Source organism: Microcebus murinus, unplaced genomic scaffold (assembly GCF_040939455.1).
Source record: "Microcebus murinus isolate Inina unplaced genomic scaffold, M.murinus_Inina_mat1.0 scaf014_hap2_Mmur4.0, whole genome shotgun sequence".
In the NCBI taxonomy this organism is placed as follows: Eukaryota; Metazoa; Chordata; class Mammalia; order Primates; family Cheirogaleidae; genus Microcebus; species Microcebus murinus.
Window position 1 is genome coordinate 318,028 of NW_027438960.1, and position 23,801 is coordinate 341,828.

A 23,801-nucleotide genomic window follows, 5' to 3' on the forward strand; every position below is an offset into this window, starting at 1 on the left:
ATTCCTCTCTGTCCACTTAGGTGTCCATCCGTTCCTACCAGTTTGCTGGTGAGCGCGCTCACGTGGTGCTCGTGTGTCCATTCTTGGGATACTTGGCCTACTGGAACGGGTTCCAGCTCTGGCCAGGAGAACACGAGAGGTGCCCTCTCACCGCTGCTCCTCACAGCCGAATGGCACTCCGTGGTGTCCACGCGCCACATTTTATTAATGCACTCCTGGATGGATGGGCACTCGGGTCGCTTCCACGTCTTTGCGATTGTGAATTGTGCCCTAACTGTAACCCTAACCCTTACCCAGCCCGTCTCCTCTGCCCCTGCCTGACGCACTCCTCCCCGGCCAGGCCCGTCACTGTCCTGGGCCCCCGCCTGACCGGCTCCTCCCCGCCCGGCCTGTCACCGTCCTCTGCCCCTGCCTGACATGCTCCTTCCCGCCCGGCCTCTCACCGTCCTCGGCCCCTGCCTGACCGGCTCCTCCGTCGCCTGGGCCTTCCAAGGGCTTGGTGTGGACGCTGCTTCCAGGAAGCCCTCCAGAAACCCGGCAGCAGGGTGGCCGCAGCAGTCTCCAGCAGCCGTCCCTAAGTCGCGTGAGTGCGGGGGACGTGCCCCCGCTGTGCCCCCGCGGGGGCCCAGCCTGGTGTCTTCCCTGAGGCCCTGCGGCTGCCGGCTGCCGCTCCCCGCAAGGGGAGAGCCGCGGAGGTGGGGACCGCCTCCTCATGGGGACGTACACGCAGCTCTCCACGTCGGATTCCGGGGCTCTCTGTCCTGCCCGAAGGCCCAGCTGGCCTGCGGGTCCTTAGAGTGGCAAAAACATCCGAAAACTGAGACTGAGGGTCCGGTGGGTGTCTGCACTTTTGTGCTGGGCACCCCAGGGAGGCCCGGGGGCTGGCTGGACAACGTGGTCTGCTGGGCGGGGGGGTTGGAGGAGCAACTGATGCCCTTTGCACTTTGGGTAGCAAGAGTCTGAGGTGTCTCTGAGCCCTGTGCCATGTCGGGAGGGGGCGGGGGGTGCGGGGGGGAGGAGGAGGAGGAGGAGGAGGAGGTGGGAAGGGCCGGGGCCTGCAGTCCTGTTCCCGGGGTGGCACGGCAAGTGGCTTCTTGCACAGGCTGCTTGGCCTGGGCTCCCCGCACCTGGGCCTTTGGAGGACTGGCCCTGTGCTTGCCAACACTTCCTGCAGGGACCCAGAGCTGGGAGGTTGCATCTCTCAGCCCTGGGTCGGGCAGAGCCCCAGCGGGCCATGCCCACCACCTCTCTCAGCACCGGTCCCCCAGAAGGCTCCTTTGGGACCAGGATTCTCTTGCGGTGACTCTTTAAGGTCTGGCCCCTGGATGGAGGGGCACCAGGAGTAGAGGAGCAGGAAGGGGAAGGGGGTGGCCATGCGAGGGGACACTTTGAGGCCAAGTCCCAGCTTCAGCCTGATCCTCCTGGGAACCCCGCTCTGAGACAAGGAGCCGGGCTTCGCATTCCCACAGCAGCCAGTCGTGGGCTGAGGACACCTGGGGCGTTGGGAACTCCCTGGCTTCTCCTTGGTTTAACATCTAGAGCTGCTTGGGAATCGCGCCGCCACACACACCCGAGTGCAGGTGTCTTCCGCACAGACTGCGGGCCTCGCTCTTCTGAAGGCCGCTAGCTCGCCACCCACCCACGGGTGAACCTGGTCAGGGTGCTTTCTCTAAGGGGCAGACTCTTTTCCGGGCGGGCTACCGGTGTCTCTGTTTGCTCGTTTCTTTCTTCCATTTCGGGAAAGTCTTCCTTGCTGGGTGTGGAAATCTCCTATGCCTTCCCTCGCCTATTCTGTCAGCTTTCAAATTCTCTTTCAGTTGCCACCCTCACAGATGGATTAGGAAACTCTTTCCGGTGCACTCATTAGTGAAATGACCTCAATGAAGCTGGAATCCAATATCTAATGGCCGATTTTTAGCGAGTCCACACGCCAGGGTGGTTGGGGGGCAATGCAGCCCCGGCCAGGCCCAGGCCCCTTGGACTGGGCCACAGGAGGACACAGAGGAGGGTCCCGGCCCCCACGAAGCGGTGCCGGCAGTTCTCCACGGGGTTGGGCGTTTTCCAGAGGTAGGAGATGGAGGGGACTGATTTCTTCAGCGCCCCCCAAACCACGCCACCCCACCCCACCCATGGGACACATCCCCAGAGAGAGACGCCCCATACACTGGCTGTGCCCCAGCCCTGGCCCGGGGGAATAGGCGGCAGCCCACCCACAGGGCGAGGGGGGGGCGCAGCTGAAAGGGGTTGTGGGGGAGGGCGGCCCCTGGCTGGGGTCAAAGGGCGAGCGCCCCGCGCGTGCGCAGTCAGCGGCAGCGACGCGCCGGGGGTGGGCAGCGGGTAGGTGAAGGAGGCCGGGCGAGGAGACGAGGGGGGCTGGGAGGGCTCCACCTTGGCGAGTCCAGCCGTGGAGGCGTATCTTGTGTGAGTGAGTGTGAGTGTGTGTGTGTGTGTATAGAGAGACAGCCCCCCGCCCCGCCCCGCCCCGCCCCGCCCATCACCCCCGTCCCTGGGAGCCCGCGGGACCCGGCCGGCGAACTCAACAGGCCCGGCCCGCCGCGGGGCCTGGGGCGGGAGGCGGCGGCGGCCGCCGTCTAGGGCCACACCACCCTGAACGCCCCCGATCTCGTCTGGTCTCGGAAGCTAAGCAAGGTCGGGCCTGGCTAGTGCTTGGATGGGAGACCGCCTGGGAATACCGGGTGCCACAGGCTGCTTCTTTTTTTTTTTTTTTTGCCTCTTGTTCTGTCCCCTTTCTGGGAGCGCGGCGGCGGCCCGGGGTGGGGGTGACCCCAACCCTCAGCGCCCGCCGCGGTGCCTGGAGCCCCAGCCCGCACCGTGGGGCCTCCTCTTGTCCCAAGCCGCGACACCGCCGCCACGCGGCAGCATGCGTGGCATCTGGACTGTCAGGTCTCAGACCAAAGGTCTGCTCTGTGGGAACCGACACGCTGGAGGAAACCTTGAGAGTCTGAGAGGGGAGGGAGTTCCAGAAGAAGGCCAGGATGTCATTTTGAGGGAGTATGTGACCAGAACTCGTCCCGTTGCTTTTGGGGTACTATGGGCTACACGCAGGAATCTTTGGTGGTGGCACCTGATGTTGGGGGATCCGGAGTCACACCCAGACCTGCTCCACAGGCCTCCTTTTACTTTTCTCTTCGGATTCATTATTTTTAAAAAGTGTCTCTTACCTCTATTATTGCATTTCCTTTCCTCTCTCTTTTCAAGCAGATGATGGGAGTACAAGTATTCAGGTGACATGTGTTGCCCGTGCCCCCCTCCCCCCTGTGTTCTTATTCATATACCTCTCATGTTGTTCCAGCGTATTGTGGGGGTACCAATGTTAAGGTCGGGTACGTTGCCCTCTCCAAGCCTCCCCCCTCGGGTCAGAGCTTCAAGTGCGCCCATCCCCCAGTCGGTGCGCACCCACCCCATGCCTAATGGATGTGTATGCCCCTCCCCTCCCCCCACCCGCCCGACACCCACCCGATGAAGGTGATTCCTCTCTGTCCACTTAGGTGTCCATCCGTTCCTACCAGTTTGCTGGTGAGCGCGCTCACGTGGTGCTCGTGTGTCCATTCTTGGGATACTTGGCCTACTGGAACGGGTTCCAGCTCTGGCCAGGAGAACACGAGAGGTGCCCTCTCACCGCTGCTCCTCACAGCCGAATGGCACTCCGTGGTGTCCACGCGCCACATTTTATTAATGCACTCCTGGATGGATGGGCACTCGGGTCGCTTCCACGTCTTTGCGATTGTGAATTGTGCCCTAACTGTAACCCTAACCCTTACCCAGCCCGTCTCCTCTGCCCCTGCCTGACGCACTCCTCCCCGGCCAGGCCCGTCACTGTCCTGGGCCCCCGCCTGACCGGCTCCTCCCCGCCCGGCCTGTCACCGTCCTCTGCCCCTGCCTGACATGCTCCTTCCCGCCCGGCCTCTCACCGTCCTCGGCCCCTGCCTGACCGGCTCCTCCGTCGCCTGGGCCTTCCAAGGGCTTGGTGTGGACGCTGCTTCCAGGAAGCCCTCCAGAAACCCGGCAGCAGGGTGGCCGCAGCAGTCTCCAGCAGCCGTCCCTAAGTCGCGTGAGTGCGGGGGACGTGCCCCCGCTGTGCCCCCGCGGGGGCCCAGCCTGGTGTCTTCCCTGAGGCCCTGCGGCTGCCGGCTGCCGCTCCCCGCAAGGGGAGAGCCGCGGAGGTGGGGACCGCCTCCTCATGGGGACGTACACGCAGCTCTCCACGTCGGATTCCGGGGCTCTCTGTCCTGCCCGAAGGCCCAGCTGGCCTGCGGGTCCTTAGAGTGGCAAAAACATCCGAAAACTGAGACTGAGGGTCCGGTGGGTGTCTGCACTTTTGTGCTGGGCACCCCAGGGAGGCCCGGGGGCTGGCTGGACAACGTGGTCTGCTGGGCGGGGGGGTTGGAGGAGCAACTGATGCCCTTTGCACTTTGGGTAGCAAGAGTCTGAGGTGTCTCTGAGCCCTGTGCCATGTCGGGGGGGGGCGGGGGGGGCGGGGGGGAGGAGGAGGAGGAGGAGGAGGAGGTGGGAAGGGCCGGGGCCTGCAGTCCTGTTCCCGGGGTGGCACGGCAAGTGGCTTCTTGCACAGGCTGCTTGGCCTGGGCTCCCCGCACCTGGGCCTTTGGAGGACTGGCCCTGTGCTTGCCAACACTTCCTGCAGGGACCCAGAGCTGGGAGGTTGCATCTCTCAGCCCTGGGTCGGGCAGAGCCCCAGCGGGCCATGCCCACCACCTCTCTCAGCACCGGTCCCCCAGAAGGCTCCTTTGGGACCAGGATTCTCTTGCGGTGACTCTTTAAGGTCTGGCCCCTGGATGGAGGGGCACCAGGAGTAGAGGAGCAGGAAGGGGAAGGGGGTGGCCATGCGAGGGGACACTTTGAGGCCAAGTCCCAGCTTCAGCCTGATCCTCCTGGGAACCCCGCTCTGAGACAAGGAGCCGGGCTTCGCATTCCCACAGCAGCCAGTCGTGGGCTGAGGACACCTGGGGCGTTGGGAACTCCCTGGCTTCTCCTTGGTTTAACATCTAGAGCTGCTTGGGAATCGCGCCGCCACACACACCCGAGTGCAGGTGTCTTCCGCACAGACTGCGGGCCTCGCTCTTCTGAAGGCCGCTAGCTCGCCACCCACCCACGGGTGAACCTGGTCAGGGTGCTTTCTCTAAGGGGCAGACTCTTTTCCGGGCGGGCTACCGGTGTCTCTGTTTGCTCGTTTCTTTCTTCCATTTCGGGAAAGTCTTCCTTGCTGGGTGTGGAAATCTCCTATGCCTTCCCTCGCCTATTCTGTCAGCTTTCAAATTCTCTTTCAGTTGCCACCCTCACAGATGGATTAGGAAACTCTTTCCGGTGCACTCATTAGTGAAATGACCTCAATGAAGCTGGAATCCAATATCTAATGGCCGATTTTTAGCGAGTCCACACGCCAGGGTGGTTGGGGGGCAATGCAGCCCCGGCCAGGCCCAGGCCCCTTGGACTGGGCCACAGGAGGACACAGAGGAGGGTCCCGGCCCCCACGAAGCGGTGCCGGCAGTTCTCCACGGGGTTGGGCGTTTTCCAGAGGTAGGAGATGGAGGGGACTGATTTCTTCAGCGCCCCCCAAACCACGCCACCCCACCCCACCCATGGGACACATCCCCAGAGAGAGACGCCCCATACACTGGCTGTGCCCCAGCCCTGGCCCGGGGGAATAGGCGGCAGCCCACCCACAGGGCGAGGGGGGGGCGCAGCTGAAAGGGGTTGTGGGGGAGGGCGGCCCCTGGCTGGGGTCAAAGGGCGAGCGCCCCGCGCGTGCGCAGTCAGCGGCAGCGACGCGCCGGGGGTGGGCAGTGGGTAGGTGAAGGAGGCCGGGCGAGGAGACGAGGGGGGCTGGGAGGGCTCCACCTTGGCGAGTCCAGCCGTGGAGGCGTATCTTGTGTGAGTGAGTGTGAGTGTGTGTGTGTGTGTATAGAGAGACAGCCCCCCGCCCCGCCCCGCCCCGCCCCGCCCATCACCCCCGTCCCTGGGAGCCCGCGGGACCCGGCCGGCGAACTCAACAGGCCCGGCCCGCCGCGGGGCCTGGGGCGGGAGGCGGCGGCGGCCGCCGTCTAGGGCCACACCACCCTGAACGCCCCCGATCTCGTCTGGTCTCGGAAGCTAAGCAGGGTCGGGCCTGGCTAGTGCTTGGATGGGAGACCGCCTGGGAATACCGGGTGCCACAGGCTGCTTCTTTTTTTTTTTTTTTTGCCTCTTGTTCTGTCCCCTTTCTGGGAGCGCGGCGGCGGCCCGGGGTGGGGGTGACCCCAACCCTCAGCGCCCGCCGCGGTGCCTGGAGCCCCAGCCCGCACCGTGGGGCCTCCTCTTGTCCCAAGCCGCGACACCGCCGCCACGCGGCAGCATGCGTGGCATCTGGACTGTCAGGTCTCAGACCAAAGGTCTGCTCTGTGGGAACCGACACGCTGGAGGAAACCTTGAGAGTCTGAGAGGGGAGGGAGTTCCAGAAGAAGGCCAGGATGTCATTTTGAGGGAGTATGTGACCAGAACTCGTCCCGTTGCTTTTGGGGTACTATGGGCTACACGCAGGAATCTTTGGTGGTGGCACCTGATGTTGGGGGATCCGGAGTCACACCCAGACCTGCTCCACAGGCCTCCTTTTACTTTTCTCTTCGGATTCATTATTTTTAAAAAGTGTCTCTTACCTCTATTATTGCATTTCCTTTCCTCTCTCTTTTCAAGCAGATGATGGGAGTACAAGTATTCAGGTGACATGTGTTGCCCGTGCCCCCCTCCCCCCTGTGTTCTTATTCATATACCTCTCATGTTGTTCCAGCGTATTGTGGGGGTACCAATGTTAAGGTCGGGTACGTTGCCCTCTCCAAGCCTCCCCCCTCGGGTCAGAGCTTCAAGTGCGCCCATCCCCCAGTCGGTGCGCACCCACCCCATGCCTAATGGATGTGTATGCCCCTCCCCTCCCCCCACCCGCCCGACACCCACCCGATGAAGGTGATTCCTCTCTGTCCACTTAGGTGTCCATCCGTTCCTACCAGTTTGCTGGTGAGCGCGCTCACGTGGTGCTCGTGTGTCCATTCTTGGGATACTTGGCCTACTGGAACGGGTTCCAGCTCTGGCCAGGAGAACACGAGAGGTGCCCTCTCACCGCTGCTCCTCACAGCCGAATGGCACTCCGTGGTGTCCACGCGCCACATTTTATTAATGCACTCCTGGATGGATGGGCACTCGGGTCGCTTCCACGTCTTTGCGATTGTGAATTGTGCCCTAACTGTCACCCTAACCCTTACCCAGCCCGTCTCCTCTGCCCCTGCCTGACGCACTCCTCCCCGGCCAGGCCCGTCACTGTCCTGGGCCCCCGCCTGACCGGCTCCTCCCCGCCCGGCCTGTCACCGTCCTCTGCCCCTGCCTGACATGCTCCTTCCCGCCCGGCCTCTCACCGTCCTCGGCCCCTGCCTGACCGGCTCCTCCGTCGCCTGGGCCTTCCAAGGGCTTGGTGTGGACGCTGCTTCCAGGAAGCCCTCCAGAAACCCGGCAGCAGGGTGGCCGCAGCAGTCTCCAGCAGCCGTCCCTAAGTCGCGTGAGTGCGGGGGACGTGCCCCCGCTGTGCCCCCGCGGGGGCCCAGCCTGGTGTCTTCCCTGAGGCCCTGCGGCTGCCGGCTGCCGCTCCCCGCAAGGGGAGAGCCGCGGAGGTGGGGACCGCCTCCTCATGGGGACGTACACGCAGCTCTCCACGTCGGATTCCGGGGCTCTCTGTCCTGCCCGAAGGCCCAGCTGGCCTGCGGGTCCTTAGAGTGGCAAAAACATCCGAAAACTGAGACTGAGGGTCCGGTGGGTGTCTGCACTTTTGTGCTGGGCACCCCAGGGAGGCCCGGGGGCTGGCTGGACAACGTGGTCTGCTGGGCGGGGGGGTTGGAGGAGCAACTGATGCCCTTTGCACTTTGGGTAGCAAGAGTCTGAGGTGTCTCTGAGCCCTGTGCCATGTCGGGGGGGGGGGCGGGGGGGGCGGGGGGGAGGAGGAGGAGGAGGAGGAGGAGGTGGGAAGGGCCGGGGCCTGCAGTCCTGTTCCCGGGGTGGCACGGCAAGTGGCTTCTTGCACAGGCTGCTTGGCCTGGGCTCCCCGCACCTGGGCCTTTGGAGGACTGGCCCTGTGCTTGCCAACACTTCCTGCAGGGACCCAGAGCTGGGAGGTTGCATCTCTCAGCCCTGGGTCGGGCAGAGCCCCAGCGGGCCATGCCCACCACCTCTCTCAGCACCGGTCCCCCAGAAGGCTCCTTTGGGACCAGGATTCTCTTGCGGTGACTCTTTAAGGTCTGGCCCCTGGATGGAGGGGCACCAGGAGTAGAGGAGCAGGAAGGGGAAGGGGGTGGCCATGCGAGGGGACACTTTGAGGCCAAGTCCCAGCTTCAGCCTGATCCTCCTGGGAACCCCGCTCTGAGACAAGGAGCCGGGCTTCGCATTCCCACAGCAGCCAGTCGTGGGCTGAGGACACCTGGGGCGTTGGGAACTCCCTGGCTTCTCCTTGGTTTAACATCTAGAGCTGCTTGGGAATCGCGCCGCCACACACACCCGAGTGCAGGTGTCTTCCGCACAGACTGCGGGCCTCGCTCTTCTGAAGGCCGCTAGCTCGCCACCCACCCACGGGTGAACCTGGTCAGGGTGCTTTCTCTAAGGGGCAGACTCTTTTCCGGGCGGGCTACCGGTGTCTCTGTTTGCTCGTTTCTTTCTTCCATTTCGGGAAAGTCTTCCTTGCTGGGTGTGGAAATCTCCTATGCCTTCCCTCGCCTATTCTGTCAGCTTTCAAATTCTCTTTCAGTTGCCACCCTCACAGATGGATTAGGAAACTCTTTCCGGTGCACTCATTAGTGAAATGACCTCAATGAAGCTGGAATCCAATATCTAATGGCCGATTTTTAGCGAGTCCACACGCCAGGGTGGTTGGGGGGCAATGCAGCCCCGGCCAGGCCCAGGCCCCTTGGACTGGGCCACAGGAGGACACAGAGGAGGGTCCCGGCCCCCACGAAGCGGTGCCGGCAGTTCTCCACGGGGTTGGGCGTTTTCCAGAGGTAGGAGATGGAGGGGACTGATTTCTTCAGCGCCCCCCAAACCACGCCACCCCACCCCACCCATGGGACACATCCCCAGAGAGAGACGCCCCATACACTGGCTGTGCCCCAGCCCTGGCCCGGGGGAATAGGCGGCAGCCCACCCACAGGGCGAGGGGGGGGCGCAGCTGAAAGGGGTTGTGGGGGAGGGCGGCCCCTGGCTGGGGTCAAAGGGCGAGCGCCCCGCGCGTGCGCAGTCAGCGGCAGCGACGCGCCGGGGGTGGGCAGCGGGTAGGTGAAGGAGGCCGGGCGAGGAGACGAGGGGGGCTGGGAGGGCTCCACCTTGGCGAGTCCAGCCGTGGAGGCGTATCTTGTGTGAGTGAGTGTGAGTGTGTGTGTGTGTGTATAGAGAGACAGCCCCCCGCCCCGCCCCGCCCCGCCCCGCCCATCACCCCCGTCCCTGGGAGCCCGCGGGACCCGGCCGGCGAACTCAACAGGCCCGGCCCGCCGCGGGGCCTGGGGCGGGAGGCGGCGGCGGCCGCCGTCTAGGGCCACACCACCCTGAACGCCCCCGATCTCGTCTGGTCTCGGAAGCTAAGCAGGGTCGGGCCTGGCTAGTGCTTGGATGGGAGACCGCCTGGGAATACCGGGTGCCACAGGCTGCTTCTTTTTTTTTTTTTTTTGCCTCTTGTTCTGTCCCCTTTCTGGGAGCGCGGCGGCGGCCCGGGGTGGGGGTGACCCCAACCCTCAGCGCCCGCCGCGGTGCCTGGAGCCCCAGCCCGCACCGTGGGGCCTCCTCTTGTCCCAAGCCGCGACACCGCCGCCACGCGGCAGCATGCGTGGCATCTGGACTGTCAGGTCTCAGACCAAAGGTCTGCTCTGTGGGAACCGACACGCTGGAGGAAACCTTGAGAGTCTGAGAGGGGAGGGAGTTCCAGAAGAAGGCCAGGATGTCATTTTGAGGGAGTATGTGACCAGAACTCGTCCCGTTGCTTTTGGGGTACTATGGGCTACACGCAGGAATCTTTGGTGGTGGCACCTGATGTTGGGGGATCCGGAGTCACACCCAGACCTGCTCCACAGGCCTCCTTTTACTTTTCTCTTCGGATTCATTATTTTTAAAAAGTGTCTCTTACCTCTATTATTGCATTTCCTTTCCTCTCTCTTTTCAAGCAGATGATGGGAGTACAAGTATTCAGGTGACATGTGTTGCCCGTGCCCCCCTCCCCCCTGTGTTCTTATTCATATACCTCTCATGTTGTTCCAGCGTATTGTGGGGGTACCAATGTTAAGGTCGGGTACGTTGCCCTCTCCAAGCCTCCCCCCTCGGGTCAGAGCTTCAAGTGCGCCCATCCCCCAGTCGGTGCGCACCCACCCCATGCCTAATGGATGTGTATGCCCCTCCCCTCCCCCCACCCGCCCGACACCCACCCGATGAAGGTGATTCCTCTCTGTCCACTTAGGTGTCCATCCGTTCCTACCAGTTTGCTGGTGAGCGCGCTCACGTGGTGCTCGTGTGTCCATTCTTGGGATACTTGGCCTACTGGAACGGGTTCCAGCTCTGGCCAGGAGAACACGAGAGGTGCCCTCTCACCGCTGCTCCTCACAGCCGAATGGCACTCCGTGGTGTCCACGCGCCACATTTTATTAATGCACTCCTGGATGGATGGGCACTCGGGTCGCTTCCACGTCTTTGCGATTGTGAATTGTGCCCTAACTGTCACCCTAACCCTTACCCAGCCCGTCTCCTCTGCCCCTGCCTGACGCACTCCTCCCCGGCCAGGCCCGTCACTGTCCTGGGCCCCCGCCTGACCGGCTCCTCCCCGCCCGGCCTGTCACCGTCCTCTGCCCCTGCCTGACATGCTCCTTCCCGCCCGGCCTCTCACCGTCCTCGGCCCCTGCCTGACCGGCTCCTCCGTCGCCTGGGCCTTCCAAGGGCTTGGTGTGGACGCTGCTTCCAGGAAGCCCTCCAGAAACCCGGCAGCAGGGTGGCCGCAGCAGTCTCCAGCAGCCGTCCCTAAGTCGCGTGAGTGCGGGGGACGTGCCCCCGCTGTGCCCCCGCGGGGGCCCAGCCTGGTGTCTTCCCTGAGGCCCTGCGGCTGCCGGCTGCCGCTCCCCGCAAGGGGAGAGCCGCGGAGGTGGGGACCGCCTCCTCATGGGGACGTACACGCAGCTCTCCACGTCGGATTCCGGGGCTCTCTGTCCTGCCCGAAGGCCCAGCTGGCCTGCGGGTCCTTAGAGTGGCAAAAACATCCGAAAACTGAGACTGAGGGTCCGGTGGGTGTCTGCACTTTTGTGCTGGGCACCCCAGGGAGGCCCGGGGGCTGGCTGGACAACGTGGTCTGCTGGGCGGGGGGGTTGGAGGAGCAACTGATGCCCTTTGCACTTTGGGTAGCAAGAGTCTGAGGTGTCTCTGAGCCCTGTGCCATGTCGGGGGGGGGCGGGGGGGGCGGGGGGGAGGAGGAGGAGGAGGAGGAGGAGGTGGGAAGGGCCGGGGCCTGCAGTCCTGTTCCCGGGGTGGCACGGCAAGTGGCTTCTTGCACAGGCTGCTTGGCCTGGGCTCCCCGCACCTGGGCCTTTGGAGGACTGGCCCTGTGCTTGCCAACACTTCCTGCAGGGACCCAGAGCTGGGAGGTTGCATCTCTCAGCCCTGGGTCGGGCAGAGCCCCAGCGGGCCATGCCCACCACCTCTCTCAGCACCGGTCCCCCAGAAGGCTCCTTTGGGACCAGGATTCTCTTGCGGTGACTCTTTAAGGTCTGGCCCCTGGATGGAGGGGCACCAGGAGTAGAGGAGCAGGAAGGGGAAGGGGGTGGCCATGCGAGGGGACACTTTGAGGCCAAGTCCCAGCTTCAGCCTGATCCTCCTGGGAACCCCGCTCTGAGACAAGGAGCCGGGCTTCGCATTCCCACAGCAGCCAGTCGTGGGCTGAGGACACCTGGGGCGTTGGGAACTCCCTGGCTTCTCCTTGGTTTAACATCTAGAGCTGCTTGGGAATCGCGCCGCCACACACACCCGAGTGCAGGTGTCTTCCGCACAGACTGCGGGCCTCGCTCTTCTGAAGGCCGCTAGCTCGCCACCCACCCACGGGTGAACCTGGTCAGGGTGCTTTCTCTAAGGGGCAGACTCTTTTCCGGGCGGGCTACCGGTGTCTCTGTTTGCTCGTTTCTTTCTTCCATTTCGGGAAAGTCTTCCTTGCTGGGTGTGGAAATCTCCTATGCCTTCCCTCGCCTATTCTGTCAGCTTTCAAATTCTCTTTCAGTTGCCACCCTCACAGATGGATTAGGAAACTCTTTCCGGTGCACTCATTAGTGAAATGACCTCAATGAAGCTGGAATCCAATATCTAATGGCCGATTTTTAGCGAGTCCACACGCCAGGGTGGTTGGGGGGCAATGCAGCCCCGGCCAGGCCCAGGCCCCTTGGACTGGGCCACAGGAGGACACAGAGGAGGGTCCCGGCCCCCACGAAGCGGTGCCGGCAGTTCTCCACGGGGTTGGGCGTTTTCCAGAGGTAGGAGATGGAGGGGACTGATTTCTTCAGCGCCCCCCAAACCACGCCACCCCACCCCACCCATGGGACACATCCCCAGAGAGAGACGCCCCATACACTGGCTGTGCCCCAGCCCTGGCCCGGGGGAATAGGCGGCAGCCCACCCACAGGGCGAGGGGGGGGCGCAGCTGAAAGGGGTTGTGGGGGAGGGCGGCCCCTGGCTGGGGTCAAAGGGCGAGCGCCCCGCGCGTGCGCAGTCAGCGGCAGCGACGCGCCGGGGGTGGGCAGCGGGTAGGTGAAGGAGGCCGGGCGAGGAGACGAGGGGGGCTGGGAGGGCTCCACCTTGGCGAGTCCAGCCGTGGAGGCGTATCTTGTGTGAGTGAGTGTGAGTGTGTGTGTGTGTGTATAGAGAGACAGCCCCCCGCCCCGCCCCGCCCCGCCCCGCCCATCACCCCCGTCCCTGGGAGCCCGCGGGACCCGGCCGGCGAACTCAACAGGCCCGGCCCGCCGCGGGGCCTGGGGCGGGAGGCGGCGGCGGCCGCCGTCTAGGGCCACACCACCCTGAACGCCCCCGATCTCGTCTGGTCTCGGAAGCTAAGCAGGGTCGGGCCTGGCTAGTGCTTGGATGGGAGACCGCCTGGGAATACCGGGTGCCACAGGCTGCTTCTTTTTTTTTTTTTTTTGCCTCTTGTTCTGTCCCCTTTCTGGGAGCGCGGCGGCGGCCCGGGGTGGGGGTGACCCCAACCCTCAGCGCCCGCCGCGGTGCCTGGAGCCCCAGCCCGCACCGTGGGGCCTCCTCTTGTCCCAAGCCGCGACACCGCCGCCACGCGGCAGCATGCGTGGCATCTGGACTGTCAGGTCTCAGACCAAAGGTCTGCTCTGTGGGAACCGACACGCTGGAGGAAACCTTGAGAGTCTGAGAGGGGAGGGAGTTCCAGAAGAAGGCCAGGATGTCATTTTGAGGGAGTATGTGACCAGAACTCGTCCCGTTGCTTTTGGGGTACTATGGGCTACACGCAGGAATCTTTGGTGGTGGCACCTGATGTTGGGGGATCCGGAGTCACACCCAGACCTGCTCCACAGGCCTCCTTTTACTTTTCTCTTCGGATTCATTATTTTTAAAAAGTGTCTCTTACCTCTATTATTGCATTTCCTTTCCTCTCTCTTTTCAAGCAGATGATGGGAGTACAAGTATTCAGGTGACATGTGTTGCCCGTGCCCCCCTCCCCCCTGTGTTCTTATTCATATACCTCTCATGTTGTTCCAGCGTATTGTGGGGGTACCAATGTTAAGGTCGGGTACGTTGCCCTCTCCAAGCCTCCCCCCTCGGGTCAGAGCTTCAAGTGCGCCCATCCCCCAGTCGGTGCGCACCCACCCCATGCCTAATGGATGTGTATGCCCCTCCCCTCCCCCCACCCGCCCGACACCCACCCGATGAAGGTGATTCCTCTCTGTCCACTTAGGTGTCCATCCGTTCCTACCAGTTTGCTGGTGAGCGCGCTCACGTGGTGCTCGTGTGTCCATTCTTGGGATACTTGGCCTACTGGAACGGGTTCCAGCTCTGGCCAGGAGAACACGAGAGGTGCCCTCTCACCGCTGCTCCTCACAGCCGAATGGCACTCCGTGGTGTCCACGCGCCACATTTTATTAATGCACTCCTGGATGGATGGGCACTCGGGTCGCTTCCACGTCTTTGCGATTGTGAATTGTGCCCTAACTGTAACCCTAACCCTTACCCAGCCCGTCTCCTCTGCCCCTGCCTGACGCACTCCTCCCCGGCCAGGCCCGTCACTGTCCTGGGCCCCCGCCTGACCGGCTCCTCCCCGCCCGGCCTGTCACCGTCCTCTGCCCCTGCCTGACATGCTCCTTCCCGCCCGGCCTCTCACCGTCCTCGGCCCCTGCCTGACCGGCTCCTCCGTCGCCTGGGCCTTCCAAGGGCTTGGTGTGGACGCTGCTTCCAGGAAGCCCTCCAGAAACCCGGCAGCAGGGTGGCCGCAGCAGTCTCCAGCAGCCGTCCCTAAGTCGCGTGAGTGCGGGGGACGTGCCCCCGCTGTGCCCCCGCGGGGGCCCAGCCTGGTGTCTTCCCTGAGGCCCTGCGGCTGCCGGCTGCCGCTCCCCGCAAGGGGAGAGCCGCGGAGGTGGGGACCGCCTCCTCATGGGGACGTACACGCAGCTCTCCACGTCGGATTCCGGGGCTCTCTGTCCTGCCCGAAGGCCCAGCTGGCCTGCGGGTCCTTAGAGTGGCAAAAACATCCGAAAACTGAGACTGAGGGTCCGGTGGGTGTCTGCACTTTTGTGCTGGGCACCCCAGGGAGGCCCGGGGGCTGGCTGGACAACGTGGTCTGCTGGGCGGGGGGGTTGGAGGAGCAACTGATGCCCTTTGCACTTTGGGTAGCAAGAGTCTGAGGTGTCTCTGAGCCCTGTGCCATGTCGGGGGGGGGCGGGGGGGGCGGGGGGGAGGAGGAGGAGGAGGAGGAGGAGGTGGGAAGGGCCGGGGCCTGCAGTCCTGTTCCCGGGGTGGCACGGCAAGTGGCTTCTTGCACAGGCTGCTTGGCCTGGGCTCCCCGCACCTGGGCCTTTGGAGGACTGGCCCTGTGCTTGCCAACACTTCCTGCAGGGACCCAGAGCTGGGAGGTTGCATCTCTCAGCCCTGGGTCGGGCAGAGCCCCAGCGGGCCATGCCCACCACCTCTCTCAGCACCGGTCCCCCAGAAGGCTCCTTTGGGACCAGGATTCTCTTGCGGTGACTCTTTAAGGTCTGGCCCCTGGATGGAGGGGCACCAGGAGTAGAGGAGCAGGAAGGGGAAGGGGGTGGCCATGCGAGGGGACACTTTGAGGCCAAGTCCCAGCTTCAGCCTGATCCTCCTGGGAACCCCGCTCTGAGACAAGGAGCCGGGCTTCGCATTCCCACAGCAGCCAGTCGTGGGCTGAGGACACCTGGGGCGTTGGGAACTCCCTGGCTTCTCCTTGGTTTAACATCTAGAGCTGCTTGGGAATCGCGCCGCCACACACACCCGAGTGCAGGTGTCTTCCGCACAGACTGCGGGCCTCGCTCTTCTGAAGGCCGCTAGCTCGCCACCCACCCACGGGTGAACCTGGTCAGGGTGCTTTCTCTAAGGGGCAGACTCTTTTCCGGGCGGGCTACCGGTGTCTCTGTTTGCTCGTTTCTTTCTTCCATTTCGGGAAAGTCTTCCTTGCTGGGTGTGGAAATCTCCTATGCCTTCCCTCGCCTATTCTGTCAGCTTTCAAATTCTCTTTCAGTTGCCACCCTCACAGATGGATTAGGAAACTCTTTCCGGTGCACTCATTAGTGAAATGACCTCAATGAAGCTGGAATCCAATATCTAATGGCCGATTTTTAGCGAGTCCACACGCCAGGGTGGTTGGGGGGCAATGCAGCCCCGGCCAGGCCCAGGCCCCTTGGACTGGGCCACAGGAGGACACAGAGGAGGGTCCCGGCCCCCACGAAGCGGTGCCGGCAGTTCTCCACGGGGTTGGGCGTTTTCCAGAGGTAGGAGATGGAGGGGACTGATTTCTTCAGCGCCCCCCAAACCACGCCACCCCACCCCACCCATGGGACACATCCCCAGAGAGAGACGCCCCATACACTGGCTGTGCCCCAGCCCTGGCCCGGGGGAATAGGCGGCAGCCCACCCACAGGGCGAGGGGGGGGCGCAGCTGAAAGGGGTTGTGGGGGAGGGCGGCCCCTGGCTGGGGTCAAAGGGCGAGCGCCCCGCGCGTGCGCAGTCAGCGGCAGCGACGCGCCGGGGGTGGGCAGCGGGTAGGTGAAGGAGGCCGGGCGAGGAGACGAGGGGGGCTGGGAGGGCTCCACCTTGGCGAGTCCAGCCGTGGAGGCGTATCTTGTGTGAGTGAGTGTGAGTGTGTGTGTGTGTGTATAGAGAGACAGCCCCCCGCCCCGCCCCGCCCCGCCCCGCCCATCACCCCCGTCCCTGGGAGCCCGCGGGACCCGGCCGGCGAACTCAACAGGCCCGGCCCGCCGCGGGGCCTGGGGCGGGAGGCGGCGGCGGCCGCCGTCTAGGGCCACACCACCCTGAACGCCCCCGATCTCGTCTGGTCTCGGAAGCTAAGCAGGGTCGGGCCTGGCTAGTGCTTGGATGGGAGACCGCCTGGGAATACCGGGTGCCACAGGCTGCTTCTTTTTTTTTTTTTTTTGCCTCTTGTTCTGTCCCCTTTCTGGGAGCGCGGCGGCGGCCCGGGGTGGGGGTGACCCCAACCCTCAGCGCCCGCCGCGGTGCCTGGAGCCCCAGCCCGCACCGTGGGGCCTCCTCTTGTCCCAAGCCGCGACACCGCCGCCACGCGGCAGCATGCGTGGCATCTGGACTGTCAGGTCTCAGACCAAAGGTCTGCTCTGTGGGAACCGACACGCTGGAGGAAACCTTGAGAGTCTGAGAGGGGAGGGAGTTCCAGAAGAAGGCCAGGATGTCATTTTGAGGGAGTATGTGACCAGAACTCGTCCCGTTGCTTTTGGGGTACTATGGGCTACACGCAGGAATCTTTGGTGGTGGCACCTGATGTTGGGGGATCCGGAGTCACACCCAGACCTGCTCCACAGGCCTCCTTTTACTTTTCTCTTCGGATTCATTATTTTTAAAAAGTGTCTCTTACCTCTATTATTGCATTTCCTTTCCTCTCTCTTTTCAAGCAGATGATGGGAGTACAAGTATTCAGGTGACATGTGTTGCCCGTGCCCCCCTCCCCCCTGTGTTCTTATTCATATACCTCTCATGTTGTTCCAGCGTATTGTGGGGGTACCAATGTTAAGGTCGGGTACGTTGCCCTCTCCAAGCCTCCCCCCTCGGGTCAGAGCTTCAAGTGCGCCCATCCCCCAGTCGGTGCGCACCCACCCCATGCCTAATGGATGTGTATGCCCCTCCCCTCCCCCCACCCGCCCGACACCCACCCGATGAAGGTGATTCCTCTCTGTCCACTTAGGTGTCCATCCGTTCCTACCAGTTTGCTGGTGAGCGCGCTCACGTGGTGCTCGTGTGTCCATTCTTGGGATACTTGGCCTACTGGAACGGGTTCCAGCTCTGGCCAGGAGAACACGAGAGGTGCCCTCTCACCGCTGCTCCTCACAGCCGAATGGCACTCCGTGGTGTCCACGCGCCACATTTTATTAATGCACTCCTGGATGGATGGGCACTCGGGTCGCTTCCACGTCTTTGCGATTGTGAATTGTGCCCTAACTGTCACCCTAACCCTTACCCAGCCCGTCTCCTCTGCCCCTGCCTGACGCACTCCTCCCCGGCCAGGCCCGTCACTGTCCTGGGCCCCCGCCTGACCGGCTCCTCCCCGCCCGGCCTGTCACCGTCCTCTGCCCCTGCCTGACATGCTCCTTCCCGCCCGGCCTCTCACCGTCCTCGGCCCCTGCCTGACCGGCTCCTCCGTCGCCTGGGCCTTCCAAGGGCTTGGTGTGGACGCTGCTTCCAGGAAGCCCTCCAGAAACCCGGCAGCAGGGTGGCCGCAGCAGTCTCCAGCAGCCGTCCCTAAGTCGCGTGAGTGCGGGGGACGTGCCCCCGCTGTGCCCCCGCGGGGGCCCAGCCTGGTGTCTTCCCTGAGGCCCTGCGGCTGCCGGCTGCCGCTCCCCGCAAGGGGAGAGCCGCGGAGGTGGGGACCGCCTCCTCATGGGGACGTACACGCAGCTCTCCACGTCGGATTCCGGGGCTCTCTGTCCTGCCCGAAGGCCCAGCTGGCCTGCGGGTCCTTAGAGTGGCAAAAACATCCGAAAACTGAGACTGAGGGTCCGGTGGGTGTCTGCACTTTTGTGCTGGGCACCCCAGGGAGGCCCGGGGGCTGGCTGGACAACGTGGTCTGCTGGGCGGGGGGGTTGGAGGAGCAACTGATGCCCTTTGCACTTTGGGTAGCAAGAGTCTGAGGTGTCTCTGAGCCCTGTGCCATGTCGGGGGGGGGCGGGGGGGGCGGGGGGGAGGAGGAGGAGGAGGAGGAGGAGGTGGGAAGGGCCGGGGCCTGCAGTCCTGTTCCCGGGGTGGCACGGCAAGTGGCTTCTTGCACAGGCTGCTTGGCCTGGGCTCCCCGCACCTGGGCCTTTGGAGGACTGGCCCTGTGCTTGCCAACACTTCCTGCAGGGACCCAGAGCTGGGAGGTTGCATCTCTCAGCCCTGGGTCGGGCAGAGCCCCAGCGGGCCATGCCCACCACCTCTCTCAGCACCGGTCCCCCAGAAGGCTCCTTTGGGACCAGGATTCTCTTGCGGTGACTCTTTAAGGTCTGGCCCCTGGATGGAGGGGCACCAGGAGTAGAGGAGCAGGAAGGGGAAGGGGGTGGCCATGCGAGGGGACACTTTGAGGCCAAGTCCCAGCTTCAGCCTGATCCTCCTGGGAACCCCGCTCTGAGACAAGGAGCCGGGCTTCGCATTCCCACAGCAGCCAGTCGTGGGCTGAGGACACCTGGGGCGTTGGGAACTCCCTGGCTTCTCCTTGGTTTAACATCTAGAGCTGCTTGGGAATCGCGCCGCCACACACACCCGAGTGCAGGTGTCTTCCGCACAGACTGCGGGCCTCGCTCTTCTGAAGGCCGCTAGCTCGCCACCCACCCACGGGTGAACCTGGTCAGGGTGCTTTCTCTAAGGGGCAGACTCTTTTCCGGGCGGGCTACCGGTGTCTCTGTTTGCTCGTTTCTTTCTTCCATTTCGGGAAAGTCTTCCTTGCTGGGTGTGGAAATCTCCTATGCCTTCCCTCGCCTATTCTGTCAGCTTTCAAATTCTCTTTCAGTTGCCACCCTCACAGATGGATTAGGAAACTCTTTCCGGTGCACTCATTAGTGAAATGACCTCAATGAAGCTGGAATCCAATATCTAATGGCCGATTTTTAGCGAGTCCACACGCCAGGGTGGTTGGGGGGCAATGCAGCCCCGGCCAGGCCCAGGCCCCTTGGACTGGGCCACAGGAGGACACAGAGGAGGGTCCCGGCCCCCACGAAGCGGTGCCGGCAGTTCTCCACGGGGTTGGGCGTTTTCCAGAGGTAGGAGATGGAGGGGACTGATTTCTTCAGCGCCCCCCAAACCACGCCACCCCACCCCACCCATGGGACACATCCCCAGAGAGAGACGCCCCATACACTGGCTGTGCCCCAGCCCTGGCCCGGGGGAATAGGCGGCAGCCCACCCACAGGGCGAGGGGGGGGCGCAGCTGAAAGGGGTTGTGGGGGAGGGCGGCACCTGGCTGGGGTCAAAGGGCGAGCGCCCCGCGCGTGCGCAGTCAGCGGCAGCGACGGCCGGGGGTGGGCAGCGGGTAGGTGAAGGAGGCCGGGCGAGGAGACGAGGGGGGCTGGGAGGGCTCCACCTTGGCGAGTCCAGCCGTGGAGGCGTATCTTGTGTGAGTGAGTGTGAGTGTGTGTGTGTGTGTATAGAGAGACAGCCCCCCGCCCCGCCCCGCCCCGCCCATCACCCCCGTCCCTGGGAGCCCGCGGGACCCGGCCGGCGAACTCAACAGGCCCGGCCCGCCGCGGGGCCTGGGGCGGGAGGCGGCGGCGGCCGCCGTCTAGGGCCACACCACCCTGAACGCCCCCGATCTCGTCTGGTCTCGGAAGCTAAGCAGGGTCGGGCCTGGCTAGTGCTTGGATGGGAGACCGCCTGGGAATACCGGGTGCCACAGGCTGCTTCTTTTTTTTTTTTTTTTGCCTCTTGTTCTGTCCCCTTTCTGGGAGCGCGGCGGCGGCCCGGGGTGGGGGTGACCCCAACCCTCAGCGCCCGCCGCGGTGCCTGGCGCCCCAGCCCGCACCGTGGGGCCTCCTCTTGTCCCAAGCCGCGACACCGCCGCCACGCGGCAGCATGCGTGGCATCTGGACTGTCAGGTCTCAGACCAAAGGTCTGCTCTGTGGGAACCGACACGCTGGAGGAAACCTTGAGAGTCTGAGAGGGGAGGGAGTTCCAGAAGAAGGCCAGGATGTCATTTTGAGGGAGTATGTGACCAGAACTCGTCCCGTTGCTTTTGGGGTACTATGGGCTACACGCAGGAATCTTTGGTGGTGGCACCTGATGTTGGGGGATCCGGAGTCACACCCAGACCTGCTCCACAGGCCTCCTTTTACTTTTCTCTTCGGATTCATTATTTTTAAAAAGTGTCTCTTACCTCTATTATTGCATTTCCTTTCCTCTCTCTTTTCAAGCAGATGATGGGAGTACAAGTATTCAGGTGACATGTGTTGCCCGTGCCCCCCTCCCCCCTGTGTTCTTATTCATATACCTCTCATGTTGTTCCAGCGTATTGTGGGGGTACCAATGTTAAGGTCGGGTACGTTGCCCTCTCCAAGCCTCCCCCCTCGGGTCAGAGCTTCAAGTGCGCCCATCCCCCAGTCGGTGCGCACCCACCCCATGCCTAATGGATGTGTATGCCCCTCCCCTCCCCCCACCCGCCCGACACCCACCCGATGAAGGTGATTCCTCTCTGTCCACTTAGGTGTCCATCCGTTCCTACCAGTTTGCTGGTGAGCGCGCTCACGTGGTGCTCGTGTGTCCATTCTTGGGATACTTGGCCTACTGGAACGGGTTCCAGCTCTGGCCAGGAGAACACGAGAGGTGCCCTCTCACCGCTGCTCCTCACAGCCGAATGGCACTCCGTGGTGTCCACGCGCCACATTTTATTAATGCACTCCTGGATGGATGGGCACTCGGGTCGCTTCCACGTCTTTGCGATTGTGAATTGTGCCCTAACTGTAACCCTAACCCTTACCCAGCCCGTCTCCTCTGCCCCTGCCTGACGCACTCCTCCCCGGCCAGGCCCGTCACTGTCCTGGGCCCCCGCCTGACCGGCTCCTCCCCGCCCGGCCTGTCACCGTCCTCTGCCCCTGCCTGACATGCTCCTTCCCGCCCGGCCTCTCACCGTCCTCGGCCCCTGCCTGACCGGCTCCTCCGTCGCCTGGGCCTTCCAAGGGCTTGGTGTGGACGCTGCTTCCAGGAAGCCCTCCAGAAACCCGGCAGCAGGGTGGCCGCAGCAGTCTCCAGCAGCCGTCCCTAAGTCGCGTGAGTGCGGGGGACGTGCCCCCGCTGTGCCCCCGCGGGGGCCCAGCCTGGTGTCTTCCCTGAGGCCCTGCGGCTGCCGGCTGCCGCTCCCCGCAAGGGGAGAGCCGCGGAGGTGGGGACCGCCTCCTCATGGGGACGTACACGCAGCTCTCCACGTCGGATTCCGGGGCTCTCTGTCCTGCCCGAAGGCCCAGCTGGCCTGCGGGTCCTTAGAGTGGCAAAAACATCCGAAAACTGAGATTGAGGGTCCGGTGGGTGTCTGCACTTTTGTGCTGGGCACCCCAGGGAGGCCCGGGGGCTGGCTGGACAACGTGGTCTGCTGGGCGGGGGGGTTGGAGGAGCAACTGATGCCCTTTGCACTTTGGGTAGCAAGAGTCTGAGGTGTCTCTGAGCCCTGTGCCATGTCGGGGGGGGGCGGGGGGTGCGGGGGGGAGGAGGAGGAGGAGGAGGAGGAGGTGGGAAGGGCCGGGGCCTGCAGTCCTGTTCCCGGGGTGGCACGGCAAGTGGCTTCTTGCACAGGCTGCTTGGCCTGGGCTCCCCGCACCTGGGCCTTTGGAGGACTGGCCCTGTGCTTGCCAACACTTCCTGCAGGGACCCAGAGCTGGGAGGTTGCATCTCTCAGCCCTGGGTCGGGCAGAGCCCCAGCGGGCCATGCCCACCACCTCTCTCAGCACCGGTCCCCCAGAAGGCTCCTTTGGGACCAGGATTCTCTTGCGGTGACTCTTTAAGGTCTGGCCCCTGGATGGAGGGGCACCAGGAGTAGAGGAGCAGGAAGGGGAAGGGGGTGGCCATGCGAGGGGACACTTTGAGGCCAAGTCCCAGCTTCAGCCTGATCCTCCTGGGAACCCCTCTCTGAGACAAGGAGCCGGGCTTCGCATTCCCACAGCAGCCAGTCGTGGGCTGAGGACACCTGGGGCGTTGGGAACTCCCTGGCTTCTCCTTGGTTTAACATCTAGAGCTGCTTGGGAATCGCGCCGCCACACACACCCGAGTGCAGGTGTCTTCCGCACAGACTGCGGGCCTCGCTCTTCTGAAGGCCGCTAGCTCGCCACCCACCCACGGGTGAACCTGGTCAGGGTGCTTTCTCTAAGGGGCAGACTCTTTTCCGGGCGGGCTACCGGTGTCTCTGTTTGCTCGTTTCTTTCTTCCATTTCGGGAAAGTCTTCCTTGCTGGGTGTGGAAATCTCCTATGCCTTCCCTCGCCTATTCTGTCAGCTTTCAAATTCTCTTTCAGTTGCCACCCTCACAGATGGATTAGGAAACTCTTTCCGGTGCACTCATTAGTGAAATGACCTCAATGAAGCTGGAATCCAATATCTAATGGCCGATTTTTAGCGAGTCCACACGCCAGGGTGGTTGGGGGGCAATGCAGCCCCGGCCAGGCCCAGGCCCCTTGGACTGGGCCACAGGAGGACACAGAGGAGGGTCCCGGCCCCCACGAAGCGGTGCCGGCAGTTCTCCACGGGGTTGGGCGTTTTCCAGAGGTAGGAGATGGAGGGGACTGATTTCTTCAGCGCCCCCCAAACCACGCCACCCCACCCCACCCATGGGACACATCCCCAGAGAGAGACGCCCCATACACTGGCTGTGCCCCAGCCCTGGCCCGGGGGAATAGGCGGCAGCCCACCCACAGGGCGAGGGGGGGGCGCAGCTGAAAGGGGTTGTGGGGGAGGGCGGCCCCTGGCTGGGGTCAAAGGGCGAGCGCCCCGCGCGTGCGCAGTCAGCGGCAGCGACGCGCCGGGGGTGGGCAGCGGGTAGGTGAAGGAGGCCGGGCGAGGAGACGAGGGGGGCTGGGAGGGCTCCACCTTGGCGAGTCCAGCCGTGGAGGCGTATCTTGTGTGAGTGAGTGTGAGTGTGTGTGTGTGTGTATAGAGAGACAGCCCCCCGCCCCGCCCCGCCCCGCCCCGCCCATCACCCCCGTCCCTGGGAGCCCGCGGGACCCGGCCGGCGAACTCAACAGGCCCGGCCCGCCGCGGGGCCTGGGGCGGGAGGCGGCGGCGGCCGCCGTCTAGGGCCACACCACCCTGAACGCCCCCGATCTCGTCTGGTCTCGGAAGCTAAGCAGGGTCGGGCCTGGCTAGTGCTTGGATGGGAGACCGCCTGGGAATACCGGGTGCCACAGGCTGCTTCTTTTTTTTTTTTTTTTGCCTCTTGTTCTGTCCCCTTTCTGGGAGCGCGGCGGCGGCCCGGGGTGGGGGTGACCCCAACCCTCAGCGCCCGCCGCGGTGCCTGGAGCCCCAGCCCGCACCGTGGGGCCTCCTCTTGTCCCAAGCCGCGACACCGCCGCC

General features: G+C 63.9%; 7 pseudogenes; all 7 read left to right on the plus strand.

Annotated features, from left to right (window-relative positions):
* The first annotated feature begins 2,589 nt into the window (after positions 1–2,589).
* On the plus strand, positions 2,590–2,708 carry LOC142867280 (uncharacterized; annotated as a pseudogene).
* A 3,370-nt stretch (positions 2,709–6,078) lies between these two features.
* Positions 6,079–6,197, plus strand: LOC142867227 (uncharacterized; annotated as a pseudogene).
* A 3,372-nt stretch (positions 6,198–9,569) lies between these two features.
* Positions 9,570–9,688, plus strand: LOC142867228 (uncharacterized; annotated as a pseudogene).
* A 3,370-nt stretch (positions 9,689–13,058) lies between these two features.
* LOC142867229 (uncharacterized) lies at positions 13,059–13,177 on the plus strand (annotated as a pseudogene).
* Positions 13,178–16,547: 3,370 nt separating this feature from the next.
* On the plus strand, positions 16,548–16,666 carry LOC142867230 (uncharacterized; annotated as a pseudogene).
* Positions 16,667–20,030: 3,364 nt separating this feature from the next.
* LOC142867232 (uncharacterized) lies at positions 20,031–20,149 on the plus strand (annotated as a pseudogene).
* Positions 20,150–23,519: 3,370 nt separating this feature from the next.
* LOC142867233 (uncharacterized) lies at positions 23,520–23,638 on the plus strand (annotated as a pseudogene).
* Positions 23,639–23,801: the final 163 nt, after the last annotated feature.